The sequence below is a fragment of the Mobula hypostoma genome, chromosome 23, assembly GCF_963921235.1.
Source record: "Mobula hypostoma chromosome 23, sMobHyp1.1, whole genome shotgun sequence".
NCBI classification, from domain to species: Eukaryota; Metazoa; Chordata; class Chondrichthyes; order Myliobatiformes; family Myliobatidae; genus Mobula; species Mobula hypostoma.
In genome coordinates, this window is record NC_086119.1 from 59,232,824 (window position 1) to 59,259,327 (window position 26,504).

The 26,504-nt window shown below is 38.7% G+C and overlaps 1 protein-coding gene across 4 annotated transcripts in view; it reads right to left on the reverse strand.

The window, feature by feature from the left end:
* cabin1 (calcineurin binding protein 1) overlaps positions 1–26,504 on the reverse strand; it is a 693,325-nt gene that overhangs the window by 431,642 nt on the left and 235,179 nt on the right. The window lies entirely within an intron of this gene.

Below are 26,504 nucleotides of genomic sequence, written 5' to 3' on the forward strand. Positions count from 1 at the left end.
CAAGAACGGGTGATTAACGTACCAGGTTTTTGATGTTTTAGAAAAGATAGAGAAAGAGGTAAAAGAGATTGGGGGGAGGAGTTGCACTATTCATCAGGGACAATATTACAGCTGCACTCAGCGGAGACATAATGGAGGGGGTCAGAAATGAGTCCATTTGGGTAGAATTCAGATTTAGGAAGGATATAATTACACTGATGGGATTTGTGCTACAGACCCTCCAACAGCCATTGGGACACTGAACAGATATGTAAGCAGATTAAGGAAATGTGTAAAAATAATAGGGTTATTGTCATGGGGGTTTTCAATTTCCCGAATATAAATGGAGACTTTCTTAGTACAAGGGGCTTAGACGGAGCAGAATTTGTTAAGTGTATCCAGGAGGGTTTATTCAATCAATACATGGAGGATCCAACAAGAGGAAGGGCTGTACTGGATCTAGCATTGCGTAATGAGCCTAGATAGGTGACTGACTTTTCAGTGGGAGAGCAGTTAAGGGACAGTGACCACAACTTAACTTTCATGATAGCTATAAATAAGTACAGGTATGGTCCTTGTGGGAGAGGGTGTTTAAAGATCAATTACGCAAAGTACAGGAATGACATGTTCCTGCTAGAAGGAAGGACAGGGATGGAAAGATAAGAGAACCTTGGATGTCCAGAGGGGTGATGAATGTAGTCAAGAAGAGAAAGGAAAAGTATGTAAAGCTTCAGAAGTTAGGATTAAACGGAGCACATAAGAACACTGGCAGGGATGACTGAAGAGCAGCAATGGCTGGAATTTCTGGAAACAATTCAGAAGGCCCAGGATACATACATCCCAAAGAGAGAAAAGTATTCTAAAGGAAAGATGACACAACAGTGGCTAACAAGAGAAGTTAAAGCCAAAGGGGGCCATATAATAGAGCAAAAATTAGTAGGAAGTTAGAGGATTGGGAAGCTTTTAAAAACCAACATAAGGCAACTAAAAAAAGTCATGAAGGTAAAGATGGAACACGAAAATAAGCTAGCCAATAATATTAAATAAGATATCAAAAGTTTCTTCAGATACATAAAGTGTAAAGAGAGGCCAGATTGGATATTGGACCACCAGAAGACGATGCTGGAGAGGTTGTAATGGGGGACAACGAAATGGCAGATGAACTGAATAATTATTTTGCATCAATCTTCACTAGCAGGAAGTGTGGAAGTCAGGAAGTGTGTGAAGTTACCACAAGGTAGGAAGCAGTAGGCTGGAGGAGCTTAGTAGAATCAATGGCACCTAACAGTAACTCCTTTGCTTGCATCTTTGGAAAAAGCTCTATTTCTATCTTTAATATCTCTAATTTTCACATTCAGGGTTCTTTTGAAGACTCTAACCTGGAGTTACATGCTGACTACAGTTCTTTACGGGAATGGGACCCACTCTTGGGGTTTCACAAGTGGCCATTATTCGACATGCCAAGGGCACGGCCTAAGAGCTTCGCTTACCTTCAGAGTTCCGAGATCTCGTGGCTCTGGAGACGGGGGCGGGGGGGGAGTGGGGAGTTGGAGGTCAGTACCTGGGCAGGAGATCGGTGTGTCTTGGGAGTCAAAAGATCTATGGCTGTGTGCCCAGAGACCCAAGATCTTTGGGAACAGAGCTCAGAAAAAGCAATGCAATAGACTTTTAACATCATAAACCAGCGAGTTGTTTGTTATGTCTCCCCTCTTGCTGTGAAACAGAGACACCTCTTTCTCCCTTATTAGGGAGAGGGAGAGAGAGCCTGCAGTATATAACCATATAACAATTCCAGGACGGAAACAGGCCATCTCGGCCCTTCTAGTCCGTGCTGAACTTTTACTATCACCTAGTCCCACCGACCTGCACTCAGCCCATAACCCTCCATTCCTTTCCTGTCCATATATCTACCCAATTTAACTTTAAATGACAACATCGAATCTGCCTCAACGACTTCTGCTGGAAGCTCGTTCCACACAGCTACCACTCTCTGAGTAAAGAAGTTTCCCGTCATGTTACCCCTAAACTTTTGCCCTTTAGCTCTCAACTCATGTCCTCCTGTTTGAATCTCCCCTACTCTCAATGGAAAAAGCCTATCCACGTCAACTCTATCTATCCCCCTCATAATTTTAAATACCTCTATCAAGTCCCCCCTCAACCTTCTACGCTCCAAAGAATAAAGACCCAACTTGTTCAAACATTCTCTGTAACTTAGGAGATGAAACCCAGGCAACATTTTAGTAAACCTCCTCTGTACTCTCTCAATTCTGTTGACATCTTTCCTATAATTCAGTGACCAGAACTGTACACAATACTCCAAATTTGGCCTTACCAATGCCTTCTACAATTTCAACATTACATCCCAACTCCAATACCCAATGCTCTGATTTATAAAGGCCAGCATACCAAAAGCTTTCTTCACCACCCTATCCACATGAGATTCCACCTTCAGGGAACTATGCACCATTATTCCTAGATCCCTCTGTTATACTGCGTTCTTCAATGCCCTACCATTTATCATGTATGTCCTATTTTGATTAGTCCTACCAAAATGTAGCACCTCACATTTATCAGCATTAAACGCTATCTGCTATCTTTCAGCCCACTCTTCAAACTGGCCTAAATCTCTCTGAAAGCTTTGAAAACCTACTTCATTATCCACAACTCCACCTATCTTAGTATCATCTGCATACTTACTCATCCAATTTACCACCCCATCATCCAGATCATTAATATATATGACAAACAACATTGGACCCAGTACAGATCCCTGAGGCACACCACTAGTCACCAGCCTCCAATCTGACAAACAGCTATCCACCACTGCTCTCTGGCCTCTCCCATCCAGCCACTGCTGAATTCATTTTACTACTTCAATATTAATACCTAATAATTGAACTTTCCTAACTAACCTTCCATGTGGAACCTTGTCAAAGGCCTTACTGAAGCCCATATAGACAACATCCACCGCTTTACCCTCGTCAACTTTCCTAGTAACCTCTTCAAAAAATTCAGTAAGATTTGTCAAACATGACCTTCCACGCACAAATCCATGTGGACTGTTCCTAATCAGACCCTGTCTATCCAGATAATTATATATACCATCTCTAAGAATACTTTCCATCAATTTACCCACCACTGATGTCAAACTCACAGACTGATAATTGCCAGGTTTACTCTCAGAACCCTTTTTAAACAATGGAACCACATGAGCAATACGCCAATCCTCTGGCACCATCACCGTTTCTAATGACATTTGAAATATTTCTGTCAGAGCCCCTGCTATTTCCACACTAACTTCCCTCAAGGTCCTAGGGAATATCCTGTCAGGACCCGGAGATTTATCCACATTTATATTCCTTAAAAGCACCAGTATTTCCTCTTCTTTAATCATCATACTTTCCATAACTAACTTTCTTGTTTCTATTACCTCACACAATTCAATGTCCTTCTCCTTAGTGAATACCGAAGAAAAGAAATTGTTCAAAATCTCCATCTCTTTTGGCTCCACACATAGCCGTCCACTCTGATTCTCCAAGGGACCAATTTTATCCCTCACTATCCTTTTGCTATTAATATAACTGTAGAAACCCTTTGGATTTATTTTCACCTTACTTGCCAAAGCAACCTCATATCTTCTTTTAGCTTTTCGATTTTCTTTCTTAAGATTCTTTTTACATTCTTTATATTCCTTGGGCACCTCATTTACTCCAAGCTGCCTATATTTATTGTAGATCTCTCTTTTTCCGAACCAAGTTTCCAATATCCCTTGAAAACCATGGCTCTCTCAAACTTTTAACCTTTCCTTTCAACCTAACAGGAACATAAAGATCCTGCACCCTCAAAATTTCACCTTTAAATGACCTCCATTTCTCTATTACATCCTTCCCATAAAACAAATTGTCCCAATCCACTCCTTCTAAATCCTTTTGCATCTCTTCAAAGTTAGCCTTATGTTGAATATTGGGTGAACGAGTAGTCTTCGGAGTACTGCAAGTCTGTGTCTTTGCTGTTGCTTTGCTCACGCCTGAGTGCTCGGTGGCGGGTGCTGGTGCTTTTTTTTTCGCTGGTGGAAAGAGGGGGATCATTGCTTGCTGCCACTTATGCGTGGGAGGGAGGGGAATTGGGGGGGACTTTGGGGTTCTAGCATTTAACTGTCATTCATTCTTTGAAGGCACTCCTCTGTTTTTCGTGGAATGTTGGCGAAGAAAAAGCATTTCAGGATGTATATTTTATACATTTCTCTGACATTAAATGTACCTTTGAAATCTTTGAACTAGACAGAAAGTTCTTGGGAAACTGAAAGGTCTGAAAGTAGATAGGTCACCTGGACCAAATGGGGTACATCCTCGAATTTTAAAATAGGTGGATGAAGGGATCGTGGAGGCATTGGTAATGTTCTTTCAATAATCACTAGACTCTGGAATGCTCAAACAGACTACTCATCGAATTGAGAGGGAACAGGTGTTATTCAGGCAAACTATTAACGAGCAAGAATTGAAGATGTCATCTATGGAAAAGAAAATTAATGAAGTTACTTTGGAATTATCAAGAACGAAGAAAAAACGACTGATTTAGGTAGCAGAATGCGCAGGAGGAATTTACGTATATTGGGCTTGCCTGAAAATACTGAAACTAGTGACCTGTTAACAGTTCTTTTCAGATATGCTATATTCACTTTTTAGCAAGATTCTTGAAGCGAACCCTGTACTCGATAGAGCTCATCGAATCCCACGATCTAAGCCCTCACCCGAACTACGCCCATGACCACTGATACTATGCTTGCACTATTTCACAGCCAAAGAAGCTATACTCCGAGAGGCAAGAAAAAGCGGTAAGCTAATCTACAATGCAACAGAAATTCGTATCGTGGAAGATTTTGCTCCAGAGATTTTTGCTGAAAGAAGGAAATATCAGGAAGTGATGGTTGAATTATATAAAATAAAATGTCACCCATCGCTCCGTTATCCGGCACGTTTGATAATTTTTCCACCTGACTCTCAGCCACAAAAGATTAACTCTCCAGATGAAGGTTGGGAATTTATTAAGGGGTTTAAGTCTATGTTGAATGCAACTTGAGTAGGCAATCGCGAGCTGGGAGATGTTTATAGATGCTTTGAGGAAAGTCTGTTCTTCGTTTTATGGATGTCTGCACAGGACCTGATTGATTTAATTTTTTTCTTGCTTGCCTCAATATTAATATAGCTCTGGGTTTGATATAAATATATTTACTTAGTTTTTTTCTATGATTTGTAAGTTTTTTTTTAAATTTCAGTTGTAATATATTATTTGCTTGGATTTATCCTTTTCTGAATACATGATTAATGTACTTTAGATGAATTTAAGATGGCCGTCGCCAACTATATTTTAACTATTGTTAGACATAACATTATAATATTTGAAATTTATTCATCTCTTTTATTATGGCTACAATTGGTGGTGTAAACATATAACTTTGTTAATATAGCTGCAAAGTGGAGATTGGGGTTAGGGTCATAGGTTAGCATGCTATCCTTCTATTGGATGGATGGCTTTTCGGTCTTGGGGGAGAGGGGTGGAGCTATTAGAGTAGCTTGTTTTCTCAACTGGGCAGTTCTGAGAGGTTATATCTTGTATCAATCATGTCGTCCCTTCTGGTCAAGTCAGTGCTGTTTTTTTCCTTTGGATCTAGTTTGCGCTTGCACAATAGCTTTCTTTATAAAATTTTAAATTAAACCTTAAACATGGACGCTAATAAAATTAATATAATTTCTTGGAATTTGAACGGCATGAATCATCCCATTAAGCATGAAAAGATTTTTAAGAAATTAAAAACACTTCATGCAGATAGTATTTTCACGCAAGAAACTCATGTACGTAAAAAATCATGCATGAAATTAGAATCATGAGGAAAATCAGAGTGGTAGAGAGGTATAAAATTCTTGAAAGGTTTTGTTTATCCCAACATGATCAACTGTCAAAGTATCATCGTGTTTACAAATCTTAGTAATTTGACGTTTAACCAAATTGAATTTCAATTGATTAGCCAATAGTTTACCCGATTTATCACTATGAATATAAAAATCACTTCTAGTTCTCATTAATTGATTTTCAATCGAGGATGTTAATAATAAGCTATGTTTTCCGAAAGTATCACCCGAAGATTGCTTATCATTAGAAACTCCTATTACAGAGGAAGAAATAATAACTGCAATCTCATCATTGAATTCTGGTAAAGTACCCAGTCCGGGGGTTTACAGTGGAATTTTTAAAATTCTTTTCCTCCATTCTCTCGCCGAGGTTGTCTAGAATATTCAAAGAAGCAATCAGTTTAGGTAAATTACCACAATCGTTTTATGAAGCCTCTATCTCTCTAATTATTAAAAAGAATAAAGATCCTACTGATTGTGCATCATACAGACCGATATCTCTTTTGAATGTAAGATTCAAACATTTTTTCAAAAATTCTAGCAACTAGGTTAGAGAAGGTATAACCTCAAATTATATCTATGGATCAAACCGGGTTTACTAAAAATCGCTATTCATCTTTTAATATCAGGAGGTTAATGAATATTGTTTATACCCCTTCACTTACTACCCTAGAATGTATTATCTCATTAGATGCCGAGAAAGCCTTTGACAGAGTTGAATGGCCTTATTTATTTAATGTCCTTGAGAAATTTAATTTTAGTCGGACATTTATATCTTGGATTAAATTGTTATATTACTCCCCGGTAGCCTCAGTTTGTACTAATAATCATAGATCTTTTTTTCGGCACTTTCGTGGCACTAGGCAAGGATGTCCTCTTAGTCCTTTATTATTCAATATCGTCCTTGAACCTTTAGCAATTGCTATCCGCAACTCGCCCAATATTTTTGGTATTACCCACGGAAATGAAATACATAAATTATCATTACATGCAGATGATTTGTTGCTATGTATCTCTAACCCGGAGAAGTGAATTCCTGCTATTCTAGATTTGTTGGCTCAATTTAGTAATTTTTCTGGTTACAAATTGAATCTTAATAAGAGTGAATTATTTCCTTTAAATAAGCAGGTACCTATTTATGGACGTTTACCATTTAAATTGGTTAGTGATTCATTTATATATTTAGGGATAACAATTACGAAAAAGTATAAAGATTTATTTAAAGCTAATTTTTTACCTTTAATTGATCAGATTAAGCTTTTGTTTATTAGATGGTCACCAATCTCTTTGTCTTTGGTCGAATTAATGCTATTAAGATGATTATTTTGCCCAAATTTCTATATGTATTTCAATCGGTTCCAACTTTTATCCCAAAATCTTTTTTCGACAACGTAGATTCAAAAATTTCCTCATATATATGGCAGAACAAAAATCCTAGATTAAGTAAAAAGTGTTTGCAGAAACCTAAAAAGGAGGGGGGGGGCTTGCTCTCCCGAATTTTAGATTCTATTATTGGGCAATTAATATTCAATATTTAAAATCTTGGTTATGAGATTTGGATGTACCTTTAAATCCACATTGGGTAAATCTTGAATGTAATTCTTTACAAGGGTTCTCCTTGGGCTCAATTTTAGGAGCTTCGCTTCTTTTTACTTTTTCTAAATTGTATAAACAAATCAATAATCCAATAGTTAAGCACACTTTACGTATATGGTTTCAATTTCTTAGAGTTTTTGGGTTTAATCAATTTATTTTAGCAAGTCCTATCCTATCTAATTTCCTTTTTCAACCTTCCACTATGGATCAAGCTTACTTTGATTGGAAAACCAAAGGTATAATACATTTTTGTGATTTATTTTTGGATAATTGTTTCATGACTTTTGATCAACTTTCTAATAAATATAACTTACTCAGATCTCACTTTTTTAAATATTTACAGATTAGAAACTTCTTAATTACTGTTTCTCCTAATTTTCCACACCCATACCCAATGGACACTTTGGAAAAAATTTTAGATTTAAATCTTTCTCAAAAAAGTGTTGTAGCAATTATATATAATTATGAATTTATGCCCTGATGTTTCCAATAAAATTAAAGCTGATTGGGAAAGAGAACTTAAGGTTGTTATACCGATTGAAAAATGAGAAAAAATTCTTCACTTGGTTAATTTATCCTCTATATGTGCCAAACATGTGTTGATACAGTTTAAAGTAGTGCACCGGGCCCATATGTCCAAAGATAAACTATCTCGTTATTACTCTTACATTAACCCAATATGTGATAGATGTCATTGCGAGATAGCTTCTTTAACTCACATGTTTTGGTCATGTCTTTTGTTGGAAAAATATTGGAAAGATATTTTTGTCATTATTTCAACGGTTTTGAATATAGACCTATTACCTCATCCAATTACTGCTATCTTTGGATTACCAATGATAGATTCAAGTTATTTAACCTCTTCAGCACGTAGGATGATTGCATTTCTTACTCTAATGGCTAGAAGATCAATTTTGATGAATTGGAAAGAGATTAACCCTCCTACTGTATTCCATTGGTTTTCACAAACTATGGTGTGTTTGAATTTGGAAAAAATTACAAGTGCGGTTTACGACCCTTCCATTAAATTTGAAAAAATTTGGAGGTCGTTTATTCAGCATTTTCATTTGATGTAAGTTGACCATTTCCAAACTTGTTTTATCTCTCTGTACTGCTGGTTGAGAGGAGCGGAGTCGTCGACACTAAGGTTTTCTTCTTTCCCATTTTTAAGTTGTTAGTACTGCCCAAGTCTTTAGTTTAGTTGATTAATTTTGTTTAGTTTAGTTTTTTTTTGGATAGGGTTTTTTTTTCTTTTTTTTTCTTTTTCATGTTTTTTTTCAGTTTTTTTTCTTTGTATTATTCATTCCTATTCTACACGATTGGGAGTTTTGTCAATTTACACTATTTGGTCTTACAATTATTTATTTTAACTGTAACGATGTATCTCCTATTACTTGTATTATTGCTATGCTATGTTTTCATTCTATGAAATTAATAAAAAGATTGAAAAAGAAAGAAACTCATGTACGGAGACAGGATGAAAATTGCTTTTTTTAAATTCTGGAAGGGAACTTTATATCATTCTTTAACAAATAAAATAAAATTAGAGGGGTATCTATCTTTGTTAACTCTAAAATCCCTTTTGTATATTTTAATACTGTTACTGATTTAATTGAAAGATATTTAATTGTCACTGGTTTGCTATGTGGTCAAAAGGTGGCTTTGGTGTGTATCTATGCACCTAATCTAGACAGTCCTGAATTTTTTAAGAAGCTATTTTCCACGCTCCCAAATCTAAATGAATATAAGTTGATTATGGGTGGTGACTTTAACTGTTGTCTTAACCTGTTGATTGACAGGTCGTCAACCAATCCATTGCTTCCTAATAAAGCGGCGACTTGTATTAATTCTTTTCTATTAGAATATGATTTGGTTGACATTTGGAGATATAGGCACCCTAATGATAAAGATTTTTCTTTTTTTTTACATGTACATCATAAATATTCAAGAATAGATTTTTTTTCTCGATACACGATTGCTGTCTTCCGTTGCCGATTGTGCATACGACGTCATTGCGTTGTCAGATCATGCACCTATGAAATTAACTTTGAGGCTTTCTGATACTATTTTGAAAATGTCACAGTGGAGACTGAATCCCATATTGTTACAAGATCCAACTTTTGTTAGTTTTATCAAGGAACAAATTTCTTTTTTTTTGAATTTAATACAAATGAAGGTATATCAAATTTGATTATATGGGATAAGATGAAATCCTTTCTTAGGGTACATATAATTTCATATTCAGCAGGCTCAAGAAGGAAAACCAAAGCAGAACTTTTCGTGATTACTAATAAAATTAAAGAGATAGATAAAGCGTATTCAGTAAGACCTAGTGAAGATCATCTATATAAGGAAAGGATTGAACTCCGAACACAGCATGATCTGCTTTTCACTTTCCCCATTGATCAGCAACTTTTTAGATATGAAAGTCAATTTTATATACATGGTGATAAATCAGGTAAATTCTGGCTGGTCAGTTGAAGGCAAAAATGGCCAGAAGACAAGATGTTGAAAATATGTAGACCAGATAGAACTGAAACATTAGATCCTCATGAAATTAATAAGATATTTATGAATTTCTATTCTAATCTTTATAAATCTGAATTTTCTGATCTTTATGAATAGATTTTTGCAAAAATTAAATATACCTAAAATTTCTATTCATTAACACATCAGATGCGCCTATTAAACAAGAGGAAATAGCTAGGGCTATATCCTCTGTGCAACTAAGGAAAGCTCCAGGACCAGATGGATATACAGTGGAATTTTATAAGACTTTTACTGAAATGTTTACATCACATCTATGTCAAACTTTCACTGATTCTATATCCTCTGGGAATCTCCCGAAAACGTTTTATGAGGCATCAATCTCATTGATTCCTAAAAAAGAAAAAGATCTATCTGAATGTGCCTCCAATAGACCAATTTCCTTATTGAATGCGGACTTTAAAATTCTCTCTAAGATTCTGGCTAATAGGCTTGAGAATATTTGGCCTACTGTTATTTCAAGTGATCAAACTGGATTTATTAAAAATAGGTATTCACATTTTAATATTCAAAGATTGTTAAATATTATTTATTTTCCCTCATTTAAAGAATCTGAATGTATTTCTCTCTTGATGCAGAGAAAGCCTTTGATCGGGTGGAATGGCCTTATTTATTCCAGGTTTTGGGGAGATTTAATTTTGGTCTGGGATTTATTTCCTGGATCAAACTGATCTATCAAGCCCCGATGGCTGCGGTTTTAACTAACAATCAAAAATCTCTTATTTTAGACTATATAGAGGAACCCGTCAGGGTTGTCCTCTTGGTCCTTTATTATTTAATTTGGCTTTAGAACCACTTGCTATCGCTCTTAGGGACTCCAACTCTGTTCAGGGTATTAAGAGGGGGGATAAAGTACATATGGTTTCGTTGTACGCAGATGACTTATTAGTTTACATTTCAGACCCTAGGAAATCTATTCCTTCTATGTTATCCATATTTACTGAATTTAGTACTTTCTCTGGATATAAGTTAAATTTACATAAAAGTGAATTATTTCCTGTGAATTATTTCCTATCAATAATTATTCGCGTCACTATGATCAAACACCTTTTAATATCACTAAAAATTATTTTACCTATCTTAGTATTAAAATTACTAAAAATTTTAAAGACTTAAATAAATATAATTTTCTTCCTTTAATTGAATATACAAAACAAACGCTTCCCAAATGGTCGCCTATGACGATGTCGTTAATTGGTCGAATAAATGCTGTAAAAATGACAATTCTACTGAAATTTTTTTTAACACATTTCAAGCTGTTCCATCCTTTGTCCCAAAAACGTTTTTTGGTAGAATAGATTCTATAATCTTATCATATATCTGGAATAATAAAAGCTCTAGATTGAGTAAACTTTTACTGCAAAAATTAAAAAAAGATGGTGGTTTGGCTTTACCAAACTTTAGATTCTATTACTGGGCAATTAATATGCATTATATTACTTGTTGGATTCGCTGTATAGATAACCAGGACCGTGGTTGGACTTGGAGGAGAACTCGGTAAAGGGGTTCTCTTTGGCTTCTTTACTGGGAGCTCCTCTTCCCTTCTTGTTTTCTAAGATTGGTAAACAAAGATCTTAATCCCATTGTTAGACATACATTAAAAATTTGGTTTCAGTTTCGCAGATCCTTTGACTTAAATAACTTTGTCGTTTCTGGTAATATCCATTTTAACTATTTTTTTAAACCATCAATTTTAGATAAGTCCTTTTTAACATGGAAAACTAAGGGAATAATAACTTTTCTAGATTTGTTTTTAGAGGATTGTTTAATGTCTTTTTCTCAGCTAGTGGGCAAATATGATTTATCTAATGCACAATTTTTTTTAGGTATTTAGAAGTTAGGAATTTTTTTACGCGATTTGTTACTGAATTACCCATTTGCTCATTTACCAAATATGATAGATGTTATCTTTCAGCTTAAACCATTCCAAAAAGGATTGATCGCCATCATATATAAACGGCTATTGAATTTACAAATGATGTTTAATGATAAGGTTAAATGTGCTTGGGAATTGGAACCTCAAGAGTCACTTTCAGATAATCAATGGAATAAAATTTGTCAATTAGTTAATAATTCATCTATTTGTGCCCGTCACTCCTTGATTCAGTTCAAGGTAGTGCACAGGGCGCATATGTCAAAAGATAAACTAGCACATATTTTTTCTAATATAAATCCTACTTGTGATAGATGCAACACTGAGGTGGCCACCTTAACTCATATGTTTTGGTCCTGCATAAAGTTAAATAATTTTTGGAGGGATGTTTTTAGAACATTATCAAAAGTCATAGGTTTGGATCTACAACCTAACTCACTTACAGCAATCTTTGGGATTATTCCAACGGAAGCAGGAAACAATAAACAATAGACAATAGGTGCAGAAGTAGACCTTCGAGCCTGCACCGCCATTCTGAGATCATGGCTGATCTACTATCTACTATTGATCTACTATCAATACCCGGTTCCTGCCTTGCCCCCATAACCCTTGATTCCCCTATCCATAAGATATCTATCCAGCTCCTTCTTGAAAGCATCCAGAGAATTGGCCTCCACTGCCTTCTGAGGCAGCACGTTCCACACCTCCACAACTCGCTGGGAGAAGTTCCTCCTCAACTCTGTTCTAAATGACCTACCCCTTATTCTTAAACAATGCCCTCTGGTACTGGACTCTCCCAGCATCTGGAACATATTTCCTGCCTCTATCTTGTCCAATCCCTTAATAATCTCATATGTCTCAATCAGATCCCCTCTCAATCTCCTTAATTCCAGTGTGTACAAGCCCAGTCTCTCTAACCTCTCTGCGTAAGACAGTCCGGACATCCCAGGAATTAACCTAGTGAACCTACGCTGCACCTCCTCCACAGCCAGGATGTCCTTCCTTAACCCTGGAGACCAAAACTGCACACAATACTCCAGGTGTGGTCTCACCAGGGCCCTGTACAAATGCAAAAGGATTTCCTTGCTCTTCTATTCCATTCCCTTTGTAATAAAGGCCAACATTCCATTAGCCTTCTTCACTGTCTGCTGCACTTGCTCATTCACCTTCAGAGACTGATGAACAAGTACTCCTAGATCTCTTTGTATTTCTCCTTTACCTAACTCCACATCGTTCAGATAATAATCTGCCTTCCTGTTCTTGTTCCCAAAGTGAATAATCTCACACTTATTCACATTAAACACCATCTGCCAAGTTTCTGCCCACTCACCCAGCCTATCCAAGTCACCTTGAATTCTCCTAACATCCTCATCACATTTCACACTGCCACCCAGCTTAGTATCATCAGCAAACTTGCTGATGTTATTCACAATGCCTTCCTCTAAATCGTTGACATAAATCGTAAACAGCTGTGGTCCCAATACCGAACCCTGTGGCACCCCATTAGTCACCACCTGCCATTCCGAGAAAGACCCATTCACTGCTACCCTTTGCTTTCTATCTGCCAACCAGTTTTCTATCCATGTCAATATCCTCCCCCCAATGCCATGAGCTCTGATTTTACCCACCAATCTCCTATGTGGTACCTTATCGAATGCCTTCTGAAAGTCAAGGTACACCACATCCACTGGATTTCCTGCTTCTATCTTCCTGGTTACATCCTCGAAAAACTCCAATAGATTAGTCAAGCATGATTTGCCCTTGGTAAATCCATGCTGGCTCGGCCCAATCCTATCACTGCTACCGAGATATGCTGCTATTTCATCTTTAATAATGGACTCTAGCATCTTCCCCACTACTGATGTTAGGCTAACAGAGCGATAGTTCTCTGTTTTCTCCCTCCCTCCTTTCTTAAAAAGTGGGATAACATTAGCCATTCGCCAATCCTCAGGAACTGATCTTGAATCTAAGGAACATTGGAAAATGATCACCAATGTATCTGCAATTTCCAGAGCCACCTCCTTTAGTACCCTAGGATGCAGACCATCTGGACCTGGGGATTTGTTAGCCTTCAGTCCCATCAGTCTACTCATCACCGTTTCCTTCCTAATGTCAATCTGTTTCAGTTCCTCTGTTACCCTATGTCCTTGGCCCATCCATACATCTGGGAGATTGCTTGTGTCTTCCCTAGTGAAAACAGATCCAAAGTACTTATTAAATTTGTCTGCCATTTCTCTGTTTCCCATAACAATTTCTCCCAATTCATTCTTCAAGGGCCCAACATTGTTCTTAACTATCTTCCTTCTCTTCACATACCTAAAAAAACTTTTGTTATCCTCCTTTATATTCCTAGCTAGCTTGCGTTCATACCGCATTTTTTCTCCCCGTATTGCCTTTGGTGATCATCTTTTAGTTAAGTTCTGTTGCTCCTTAAAAATTTCCCAATCATCCGTCTTCCCACTCACCTTAGCTCTGTTATACTTCTTTTTTAATGCTATGCTATCTCTGACTTCCTTTGTCAACCACTGTGGCCACTTTCCCCCCTTTGAATCCTTCCTTCTCCGGGGGATGAACTGATTTTGCACCTTGTGCATTATTCCCAAGAACACCTGCCATTGCTGTTCCACTGTCTTTTCTGCTAGGATATCCGACCAGTCAACTTTGGCCAGCTCCTCCCTCATGGCTCCATAGTCTCCTTTGTTCAACTACAATACTGACACTTCTGATCTGCCCTTATCCCTCTCAACTTGCAGATAAAAACTTATCATATTATGGTCACTACCTCCTAATGGCTCCTTTACTTCAAGATCACTTATCAAATCCTGTTCATTGCACAACACTAAATCCAGAATAGCCTTATCCCTGGTCGGCTCTCGTACAAGCTGCTCCAAAAATGCGTCCCGTAGGCACTCTACAAACTCCCTATCCTGGGGTCCAGTACCAACCTGATTTTCCCAGTTCACCTGCAGTTCACAACATCTCTGCTTCTGCTCAACGCATGATAGTTTTCTCAACTTTATTGGCTAGAAGAGCTATTCTATTGTACTGGAAGGATCCCAATCCACCTACGGTTTTTTTTGGCTCTCCTCCAATATGTCTTGTTTAAGTTTGGAGAAAATAAGGAGTCGGACGTTTGATACATCTTTTAAATTTAAGCAAATTTGGCGACCTTTTATTCAATATTTTCATATGATCTAATTCCTTTTACTTTTCCAGTTAATTTTTTTTTCTCCGCAAAGTTTTAGATTTAATCAGAAGGATTTCCCCTTTTTTTTAAACTGTATCCTCAAAATGGACTGCCCAGTCCCCCACTTTTTTTTGTTTTAGGTTAGTTTAGCGAGGGTTTTTTTCCCAATAACAGGAAATCTTGAGTCTTTTTTTCTATGAACTGTTAAGAGGAGAAATGGATCTTTTCTCTCTTTATTATTAGCTTAATACTATATATGATTTTGACAATGTATATTCCTTTCTTTGTTTCTACTATTATTGATATATGTATTTGAGATAACCTCTTTCCGGTTTGTATTTATCCTTATTCTTTTAAATCAATAAAAAAGATTGAAAGAGAAAGAGAGAAAGAGAATCGGTTGATGTTCACTTGGATTTTCAGAAGGCCTTTGACAAGGTGCCACACAAGGCCGCTTAACAAACCATGAGTCCATGGTATTACGGGAAATATTCTAGCATTATTAAAGTAGTGGCTGATTGGCAGGAGGCAGAGTGGGAATAAAGGGAGCCTTTTCTGGCTGGCTGCCAGTGACTAGTGGTGTTCCACAGGGGTCTGTGTTGGGACCGATTCTTTTTACGTTATATGTCAATGATTTGGATGATGGAATTGATGGCTTTGTTGCAAAGTTTGCAGACAATATTAAGATGGGTGGAAGGGCAAGTAGCTTTGATTAGAAGAATGGGCAAAGAAATGGCAGATGAAATACAGTACCACTAAGTGTGTGGTCATGCGGGACTTGCGGGTCCTTGTGCAGGGTTCCCTAAAGGTAAATTTTCCAGCTTGAGTCTGTTGTGAGGAAGGCCAATGCAGTGTTAGCATTCGTTTCAGGAGGACTAGAATATAAAAGCAAGGATGTAATGTTGAGACTTTATAAAGCACTGGTGTGGCCGCAATTGGAGTATTGTGAGCAGTTTTGGGCCCCTAATCTGAGAAAGGATGAGCTGAAACTGGTCAGAGTTCAAAGAAAGTTCACAAAAATGATACCAGGATTGAATAGGTTGTCCCATGAAGAGAGTCTGATGGCTATGGGTCTGTATTCGCCGTAATTCAGAAGAATGAGGGGTTACCTCATTGAAACCTAAAGAATGGTGAAAGTCTTGACAGAGTGGATGTGGAGAGGATGTTTCCTGTGACGGGAGAGTCTAAGACCAGAGGACACAGCCTCAGAATCCAGGGATGTCCTTTTAGAACTGAGATGAGGAGGTATTTCTTTAGCCAGAGAATGGTGAATCTGTGGAATTCTTTGCCACAGGCAGATGTGGAGACCAAGTCTTTATACATATTTAAGACAGAGGTTGATAGGTTCTTGATTGGTCAGGGCATGAAGGGATACTGGGGGGGGGGGCGGGGGTATGGGGAGGAAGCAGGAGATTGGGGCTGAGGGAAAGATTGGATCAGCCATGATGAAATGGTGGAGCAGAATCGATAGGCCAAATTGCCTAACCTTGCTCCTATATCTTATGGTCTATACTGATCCCAGGGGAACATAGTTCACTCTAGTATAAACACATCTTTAAAACACATTAGAAGAGCAAGAACCTGAAATTGACTGACATACTGCAGTATAAAAGTCGTCCAACGTGATAATCAGTGGTCATTTATCAACTGGCACAATATAACTATCTGCTAAACGAACTGGTAAAATTGAGTCTCGTTTTATCTATTGTTAACATGCTAATAAATAATGTAAAAACATAAAATCTTCTCCCTCACCAGAAAAGCTACACCTGAACTGAGAACATCCAGTTTTGCAGTGGGAAGTAGACAAATAGAAAGACATATTTGCATCAAAATGAAAATGATATTCTCTTCACTTTTTTCATAAATACTTGTTAGTGTACAGCTTATAAAATTTAGTTGAAATTTTAAAAAAACACAAAAATATATAAAAAGAATCAAAAATAGTATAATAGCACAAAGGTTTAAATATATGAGGTGTTCATAAATACATAAGACAATGACGAGAGGGCGTACAGGATCAAGATAAAGCAGCTAGTTGTCTGGTGTCGTAGCAACAAACTTACACCCAACGTTAGTAAGACCAAACAGCTGATTGTGGACTTCATAACAGGTAGACTGAGGGAATAAAGGTCAATCCTCAGAGGATTCAGAAGTGGAGAGAGTGAGCAATTTCAAGTTCCTTTCAATTTCTACCCTAACCCTAATCTGGTCACAACATATTGATGCAGCTATAAAGAGGCAAGACAATGGCTATACTTCATTAGGAGTTTGAGGAAATTTGGTTTATCACCTAAGACAATCAAAAACTTCTACACATGTACCGTGCAGATCATTCTGATTGGCTGCATCACCATCTGGTATGGGGGTGGGGGGTGGGTGGCTACTGCACAGGATTGAAATAAGCTGCAGAAAGTTGTAAAATTAGTCAGCTCCATCATGGGTACTAGCCTCCATAGTATCCAAGACATTTTCAAGGGGTAGTGCCTCAGGAAGGCAGCATCATTAAGGACCCTACAACCCAGGACATGTCCCATTCTCATTGTTACCATCAGGAAGGAGGTACGGAAGCCTGAGGCACACACTCAGCGGTTCAAAAACCTCTGCTATCGATTTCTAAATGACATAGAACCCATGAACACGAACTCACGACTATTTTTTATTTATTTCTATTTTTGGACTACTTATTTTAGCTTACCCATTTAATATACAACGAGTTACTTTAATTCAGTTTTTTCTACATTCATCATGTACTGCTGCCACAAAGTTAACAAACTTCACCACATATGCCAGTGATGTTAAACCTGATTCTGATATATTACACAATAAGTATGATACCACAATATTACAATGTAACTGATACTCATACTGAATTGGGAAAACAAACCCATTATTTTGTTGTACACACTTAATGTGTACTGTGTATGTCTCCAGAACTGAACGCTGTGGAAAAGCAAAAGTACAAACATCAAAACCTAAATTGGTTGAGATACAGATTAAAAACAGCAAGTTTGTTTTCCCTGTTCATTGAGAAAACTGGGTGAGGGTTTTAAATCTGGGCCAATAGTACTGGAACCAGCAATGTAGAAAAGAGTAAGAAAACAGGCAAACAAGGACACAGCAGACTGACAGCACCAAGCCTGTGTTTCACAAGCCTGCAAAGAATGTGAGGAGACAAACATCGGAAATAAACAGCAAAAGAACGTGAAGGAAGAAAGCAGGAAAATAGATGGAATTATATGCAATATTGTTAAACTGACAAGCTAGATGATAAAATTTTAAAAAACAGACATGGGAATATTCATGCTAACCACATGGTAAATGAGATGTTAACTGAATAGAGTTGGGGTTGAAGAGATCCAGTTTTGGTTCATAATATTGCATTCACAGTAGAAAAGTGGAACTTACATCTGCTGGTTGGAATTGTATGCAACACAGCAAAGAAAACAAAGGCCAAGTATTGTTTTAAAATGATCTTTAGGGTACAGGTTGAGAAAAACAACATAATAAATGGACTATGTCCAGTACCACCAATAAACATTGCATAACTTCCCAATGTGTGAAATTTATACAGAACACTGAGATGTGATTGGGTGGGGTGGGTTGATCTAAAGCAAAGATTCTGCAAGTAGTTTTGAAGGAGTGAAGTAAGCTAGCATCTTGAAGTGTACAGTCACACAGTAAAGGGATTTAGAGAAATAAATTGAAGGGGAGTCAAAGTCAACAACTTAAAGAAGACTGCATACAAAGATGTGGAAGTAGGAACTGGATTTAGGCAATTCACTGAGTTTATTGATTTTGAATTTAATGGACACGCATTGTCAAGGTGATAAGAAATCAGTGTCAGTTACCTCAGGACAAGATCCAGTGAAAAAGCTCAAAGAACGATGATGTTGTGGCCATTACAGAGACTTACATGACTCAGGGGCAGGAACGGCTGCTGAGTGTGGTGGGCTTTAGATGTTTCAAAAACGACAGGGAGGGAGGCAAAAGAGGTGGGGGCGTGGCACTGCTGATCAGAGATGGTGTCACAGCTGCAGAAAAGGAGGAAGTCATGGAGGGATTGTCTACTGAGTCATTGTGGGTGGAAATCAGAAACAAGAAGGGGACAATAACCCTATTAGATGTTTTTAATGGACCCCCCCCCCCAAAATAGGACAGAGACATTGAGGGACAGCTAGGAAGGCAGATTCTGGAATCACAATAATAGGGTTGTTGTGATGGATGATATTAACTTTTCTAATATTGATTGGCATTTCCTTAGTGCAAGGGGTTTAGATGGGGTGTGTTCAGGAAGGTTTCCTGATGCAATATGCCAACTAGAGGAGAGGCTGTACTTGATCTAGTACTGGGAAATGAACCTGGTCAGGTATGACCAGGAAGAACATTTTGGAGGTGGTGACCACAACTCAGTCTCCTTTACCATAACAGTGGAGGGCGATAGGAGCAGACAATTTGGGAAAACATTTAATTGGGGTAGGGGAAATATGATGCTATTAGGCAGAAACTTGGGAACAAATTGGGAGCAGATGTTATCAGGGAAATGCATGGCAGAAATGTGGCAAATATTCAGGGAACATTTGCATGGCATTCTGCATAGGTATGCTCCACTGAGGCAGGGAAAGGATGGTAGGGTAAAAGAACCATGGTGTACAAAGGATGTAGAATATCTAGTTAAGAAGAAAAGAAAAGTTTTTAGTTCAAGAAACTAGGTATTGTTAGAGCTCCAAAAAAATAACTAGGGTGCCAGGAAGGAGCTGAAGAATGAAATTAGGAGAGCTAGAAGGGGCCTTGGTCAGCAGGATTAAGGACCCCCCCCCCCCCCCAAGGCATTCTACAAGTATGCGAAGAGCAAGAGGATGAGCTGTGTGAGAATAGGACCGATCAGGAGTGAGAGTGGAAACATGTGCTTGGAGCCGGAGGAGGTAGTGGAGGTAAATAATGAATACTTTGCTTTGGCAATCATGGGAATGACTTAAAGTGGACTGAAACGCTTGAGTGCAAAAACATTAAGAAAGAGGATGTGCTGGAGCTTTTGAAAGGTATGCAGTTATACAAGTCACCCGGACTGGATGAGATATACCCCAGGCTACTGTGGGAAGCGAGGGAGGAGATTGCTGTACTTCTGGTGATGATTTTTGTATTATCAACAGGGACAGGAAAATTACCAGAGGATTGAAAGGTTGTAAATGTTGTTCACTTGTTCAAGAAAGGGAGTAGAGATAACCCAGGAAATTATAGCACAGTGGTGGGCAAGTTGTTGAAGAATATCCTGAGAGGCAGGATTTCTGAGCATTTGGAGAGACATAACCCAATTAGGGATAGTCAGCATGGCTTTGTCAAGGGCAGGTCAGGTCTTATGAACCCGATTGAATTCTTTGAGGATGTAACAAAACACACTAATGAAGGTAGAGCAGTGGATGTAGTGTATATGGATTTCAGTAAGGCATTTGATATTGCTCCCCATGCCAGGCACATTCAATAATTGAGGTGGCATGGATCCAAGGAGACCTTGCTTTGTGGATCCAGAATTGTGGATTCCCCATAGAGGAAAAAGGGCGATTGTGGATGGTTCTTATCCTGCATGGAGGACAGTGACCAACGTTGTTCCAGGGGCATCTGTCCTGGGTCACCTCTCTTCGTGATTTTTATAAATTACCTGGATGAGGAAGCAGATGGGTAGATTAGTAAATTTGCTGATGATACAAAAGTTGCGGGTGTTGTGGATAATCTGGGGGGGTGTCAGAGGTTACAGCAGGACATCTATAGGATGCAGAACTGAACTGAGAAGTGGCAGATGGAGTTCAACCCAGATAAGTGTGAAGTGGTTCACTTCGGTAGGTCAAATTTGAAAACAGAATATAATATTAATGATAAGACTCTTGTCAGTGTGGAGGATCAGTGAGATCTTGGGTTCCATGTCGATAGGACACTCAAAGCTGCTGCGCAGGTTGACAGTGTTGTTAAGAAGGTGTATGGTGTGTTGGCATTCATCATCCGTGGGACTGAGTTCAAGAGCCGTGAGGTAATGTTATAAAAGACCTCAGTCAGACCCCACTTGGAGTACTGTGCTCAGTTCTGGTCACCTCATTACAGAAAGGATGTAGAGAGAGTGCAGAGGAGATTTACAAGGATGTTGCCTGGATTGCAAAGCATGCCTTATGAGATTAGGTTGAGTGAACTTGGCCTTTTCTCCTTGGAGTGACAGAGGATGAGAGGTGGCCTGATAGATGATGAGAGGCACTGATCATGTGGATAGCCAGAGGCTTTTTCCTCAGGGCTAATACGAGGGGGCATAGTTTTAAGGTGCTTGGAAGTAGGTACAAGAGGGATGTCAGAGGTAAGATTTTCCACACAGAGCGTGGTGGGTGCGTGGAATGCACTGCCAGCAAAGGTGGTAGAGGTAGATACAATAGGGTCTTTTAAGAGACTCTTTGATAGACATGTGGAGCTGTAGGGAAATTCTAGGCAGCTTCTCGAGTAGGTTACATGCTCGGCATAACATTGTGGGCCAAAGGGCCTGTACTGTGCTGTAGATTTTCTATGTTCTATGTAGCCCAAAGATGATAGACGTGTGGCTGAATATTTTAGCAGTAGAGGGTGCCTTAAGCACAGAGGCAGTTGCAAAAGCAATAACAGGTGCATTGGCTTAATTTTGTTCATCAATGAAATCTATTTAATGATAGAACCAAATAAAGAGCACGGGCAAGCATATTCACAGCATTAGCTACTATGGAGGGAGCGATAAAATAAAGACTTGACCTTCAAACAGAAGGTACTTCATAGCTTCTAACACAAATCCGAAAGCACAGGCAAAGAACACCATTTAATTACATGCAGCTCTGAAGTCTTTTCTATCATTGATTTATGGAAATCAACAGCTACCTTTCCCCAGAACAAAAAAAAAGTTCCTTTTCAACGGCACCCATTTTCCTCTTAAATCACTGCCTTCCTGAGAGCTTACCCTCTCAGGTTTTCAGCGTTCTACATTTTTTCCTTTAACGTGTTTCCTTCACCTGTACATGAATTCCATGCATTACCCAAACCACTACTGGTTCACTAATTGCTCCACACTTCATTCTTTAAACTAATCGCAATCTTTTACACTCTGTGTAATGGTTTAATTACTGACTCGCAATTTTCAGTGGAGTAATAAAGCATATAACTTCATAAGTCTAATGGCTGTTGCATTTTGCCTTTGAAGGTTTCATGATGAGAGCACCACACCATCAATAAACTGACCATAGCCTCTAGCCTCAATGAAACTATTAAAGCAAATCCATCCCCAGCAAACTGTTTCCTCTTTCATGCCAAACAAACCATTTCCACATCTTAAGGCCTAAAGTTCCACAGCCAGCCAGCCAAGCCAATCCTGACAATTCACTAAAACCAGGCATCAACGACTGCTGCTTTTATCTATCTAATGCTTTTAAAACAGAAAAGCTTTTCAAAGTACTTCACAGGTGCACTGTCAAACAAATGTAACAACACTACATAAGGCAATATTAGGAAATAATCATTGAGGTGGACCTTAAGGAATGTCTTAAAAAGAGACATGGAGAGCGACACTCAGTTCAAAATCTTGGCATCAGGTGGCGAATGGTTAAGTTGAGAGTCCAGACAGAAATGAGAATTAGAAAGTGTGGATGGTCGTGTGTTAGGGCAGATAAAAGAAAAAGCAGAGGATCATGGGAAGACTTTAAAACAAGGAGGAGAATTTTAAAAATATGCCTTTGCAAGACCAGAGACATCTTAGGCAAGCAAACAACAGGGATGGAGGGTAGGGATCCAGCAAAAATTGGCACCAACGATATAAATGAGCTCAAGCTAATGGAGAGTGGAAAATCAGTCGTCTGACTTGAGAGTATTTAAACAGTCAAATCCAAGGTATCAAAGGCACTGTTGGGAATTTCAGCAGAAAATGAGTTAAAGGAGGGTCAGAGATCAGCAGCAACATGGAATTGAAAGGAGATGATCTGGTGATGAAGTGATCTGTTAATGATGTCCTCTGAATAGAACTCGACACAACGTTGTTAATGGTTTAGTTCAACTAGACAGTGGTCAACATATAAAGATAGGAACAGTACAACCCAGCACCAAGACTGAATGCTTCAGCTTCTGTTAGCTCTCTCCCTCTTTGTCCTTTCTCTCTCCTACTGATCTACCTAGGTCCCCTCACACACCCTTTCTATCCAAACCACCACTCCAACCTCCTAGCACCCAGTTTCTTTTCCCCACCCCCCCACTTACTCCAGCTGCCCATCATCCATATGCTCCCCATCCTCTCCAAGCCTCTATCGCTATTTCGATCTCTTCATCTCCCACCTTAAAGTCAGTCAACTCTTAAACAAAAGAGATATACCTACATAGAGCTGTGGACATACAGTGCCTATAAAACTTCCCTTGGAAGTTTTCATGTTTTATTATTTTACAACATTCAATTACAGTGGATTTAATTTGACTTTTTTTGACACTGATCAACAGAAAAAAACTTGTGTCAAAGTGAAAACAGATCTCTACAAAAATTAATTCCAAATATAAAACACAAAATAATTGATTGCATAATTACTCACCCTGTTCAGGTCAGTATTTAGTGGATGCAACAATTACAGCCTCAAGTCTGTGTGGACAGGTCTCTTATCAGTTTTGCACATCTGGACACTGCAATCTTTTCCCCATTCTTCTTTACAAAACTGCTCAAGCTCTGTCAGATTGCATGGGGATCGTGAATAAACAGCCCTCTTCAAGTCCAGCCACAAATTCTCAATTGGATTGAGGTCTGAATTTCGATTTGGTCACTCCAGGACATTAACCATTGTTTTTAATCTGTTCCTATGTTGCTTTGGCGTTATGCTTGTGGTCATTGTCTTGCTGGAAAATAAATCATCTCCCAAATCACAGTTCTCTTGCAGACGGCATCAGGTTTTCCTCCAGGATTTCCCTGTGTTTTGCTGCTTTCATTTAAGCCTCTACCTTCACAAGCCTTTCAGGGCCTGCTGTAGTGAAGCATCCCCACAGCATGATGCGGCCACCACTAACTTCACGGCAAGGATGATGTGTTTTTGATGATATGTAGTGTTTGGCTTACACCAAACATGGTGTTTAGTCTGATAGTCAAAAAGCTCAATTTTAGTTTCATCAAACCATAGAACCTTCTTCCAGCTGACTTCACAGTCTCCCACATGCCTTCTGGCAAACTCTAGCCGAGATTTCATGTGAGCTTTTTTCAAACAGTGGCTGTTTCTTTGCCGCTCTCCCATAAAGCTGCAACTGGTGAAGCACCCGGGCAACAGCTGTTGTATGCACAGCCTCTCCCATCACATCCACTGAAGCTTGTAACTCCTCCAGAATTGTCATAGGTCTCTTGGTGGCCTCCCTCACTAGTTACCTTATTGCATGGTCATTCAGTTTTTGAAGACAGCCTGCTCTCGGCAGACTTACAGCTGTGCCATATTCTTTCCATTTCTTGATGATTGACTTAACTGTACTCCAAGGGATATTCAGTGACTTGAAAATTTTCTTGTATCCATCTCCGAACTTGTGCTTTTCAACCACCTTTTCATGGGGTTGCTTGGCATGTTCTTTTGTCTTTGTGGTGTAGTTTTTGCCAGGATACTGACTCACCAGCAGTTGGACTTTACAGATACAGGTGTATTTTTACAACAATCAATTGAAACACCTTGACTGTACACAGAGATTTCCATTTAGCTAATTATGTGCCTTCTAAAACCAATCAGCTGCACCAGTGATGATTTGGTGTGCCATATTAAAGGAGGTGAATTCTTATGCAATCAATTATTTTGTGTTTTATATTTGTAATTAATTTTTATCACTCTGTAGACATCTTTTTTCACTTTGACACAAAACTATCTTTTTTTTGTTGATCAGAGTCCACTGTGATTCCATGTTGTAAAAAAATAAAACATGAAAACTTCCGGCGGGGGGGTGGGTGAATACTTTTTATAGGTACTGTAGTTCAGGTCATCATGAAACCATCCTCCCATCCATGGATTCTATCCATACTTCCCATTGCCTTGGGAAAGTACTCAACCCACCTCAGTCAATTCTCTCTTTCCCCCACTTCCATCAGGCAGAAGGTACGATTGTTTGTAAACACACACCACCAGACCCAAGGACTGTTTTTATCTCATTGCTATAAGACTCTCGATGGATTTGTCCCACAATAAAGATGAACTCTAGACCTTGTTGCCGTACTGCAGTTTACTTTTTCTGTAACCATAACACTACATTCTCCAATTTATTAATTATTCCTTTCCCTTCCTTTCTATCTCAATGTACCCAAGTTGAAATTACAAAACAAAGTTTTTCACTGTATCTTAGTATATGGGATAATAATTTGCAGATCACCAGTCACCTATTATTTACCAGCTATTGCCCCACTCCTCACTTTTCCCTCTTTATACTGGCCATGACCTCTCTACTCTTTCAGTCCAGATGAAGGGTCTCAACCTGAATCACTGACTGTCCAGTTCCTGCCATGGATGCTGTCTGACCCACTCAGATCTTCTATTAGCCCATTTTAGGTATAGGGTACCAATAGGCAAAAACTGTGGCAAGGAAACAAACTGTCCAGGATTGAATTATAATAAAGTTGATAATCACTGGCATATCTGTGCTATCTGTCCAGGAAGTAATGTTGAAATGCCATTACAGATGCTTCATAAAGAAGGGAACTGAGTAAATGGTCCAACTTGGGTGGACATGGGAGAAGAGTAAATCATGATAAATTTGCCTAAAGTCAATCTGCCCTGGTAAATTACACTGCAGTTTCCAGCCTCAAGTTTTCTTTCCAATGCCAACGTCACTGCAGACAGAGTATGGCCAACACCTGAACAAATGAATATTAATTATTTCTAAATACCTTACACCAAAGGCAATAAAATTACAAAATTTAAAGGAGGCAATTACAATTAAATCTAAGATTGGAAGCCAAAAACACTCTAGTTTCCAACTAGGACTGCAAAAATTCTGTTCGGGCAGATACACAATTATAGAACATAGAATAGTACAGCACAGGACAGGCCCTTCGGCCAACAATGTTGTGCCAACCCTTAAACTCTGCCTCCCATATAACCCCCCACCTTAAATTCCTCCATATACCTGTCTAGTAGTCTCTTAAATTTCACTAGTGTATCTGCCTCCACCACTGACTCAGGCAGTGTATTCCACGCACCAACCACCCTCTATGAGTAAAAAACCTCCCTCTAATATCAGGCAGTGACTAGTGGGGTACCGCAAGACTCAGTGCTGGGACCCTAGTTGTTTACAATATATATTAATGACTTGGATGAGGGAATTAAATACAGCATCTCCAAGTTTGCGGATGACACGAAGCTGGGTGGCAGTGTTAGCTGTGAGGAGGATGCTAAGAGGATGCAGGGTGACTTGGATA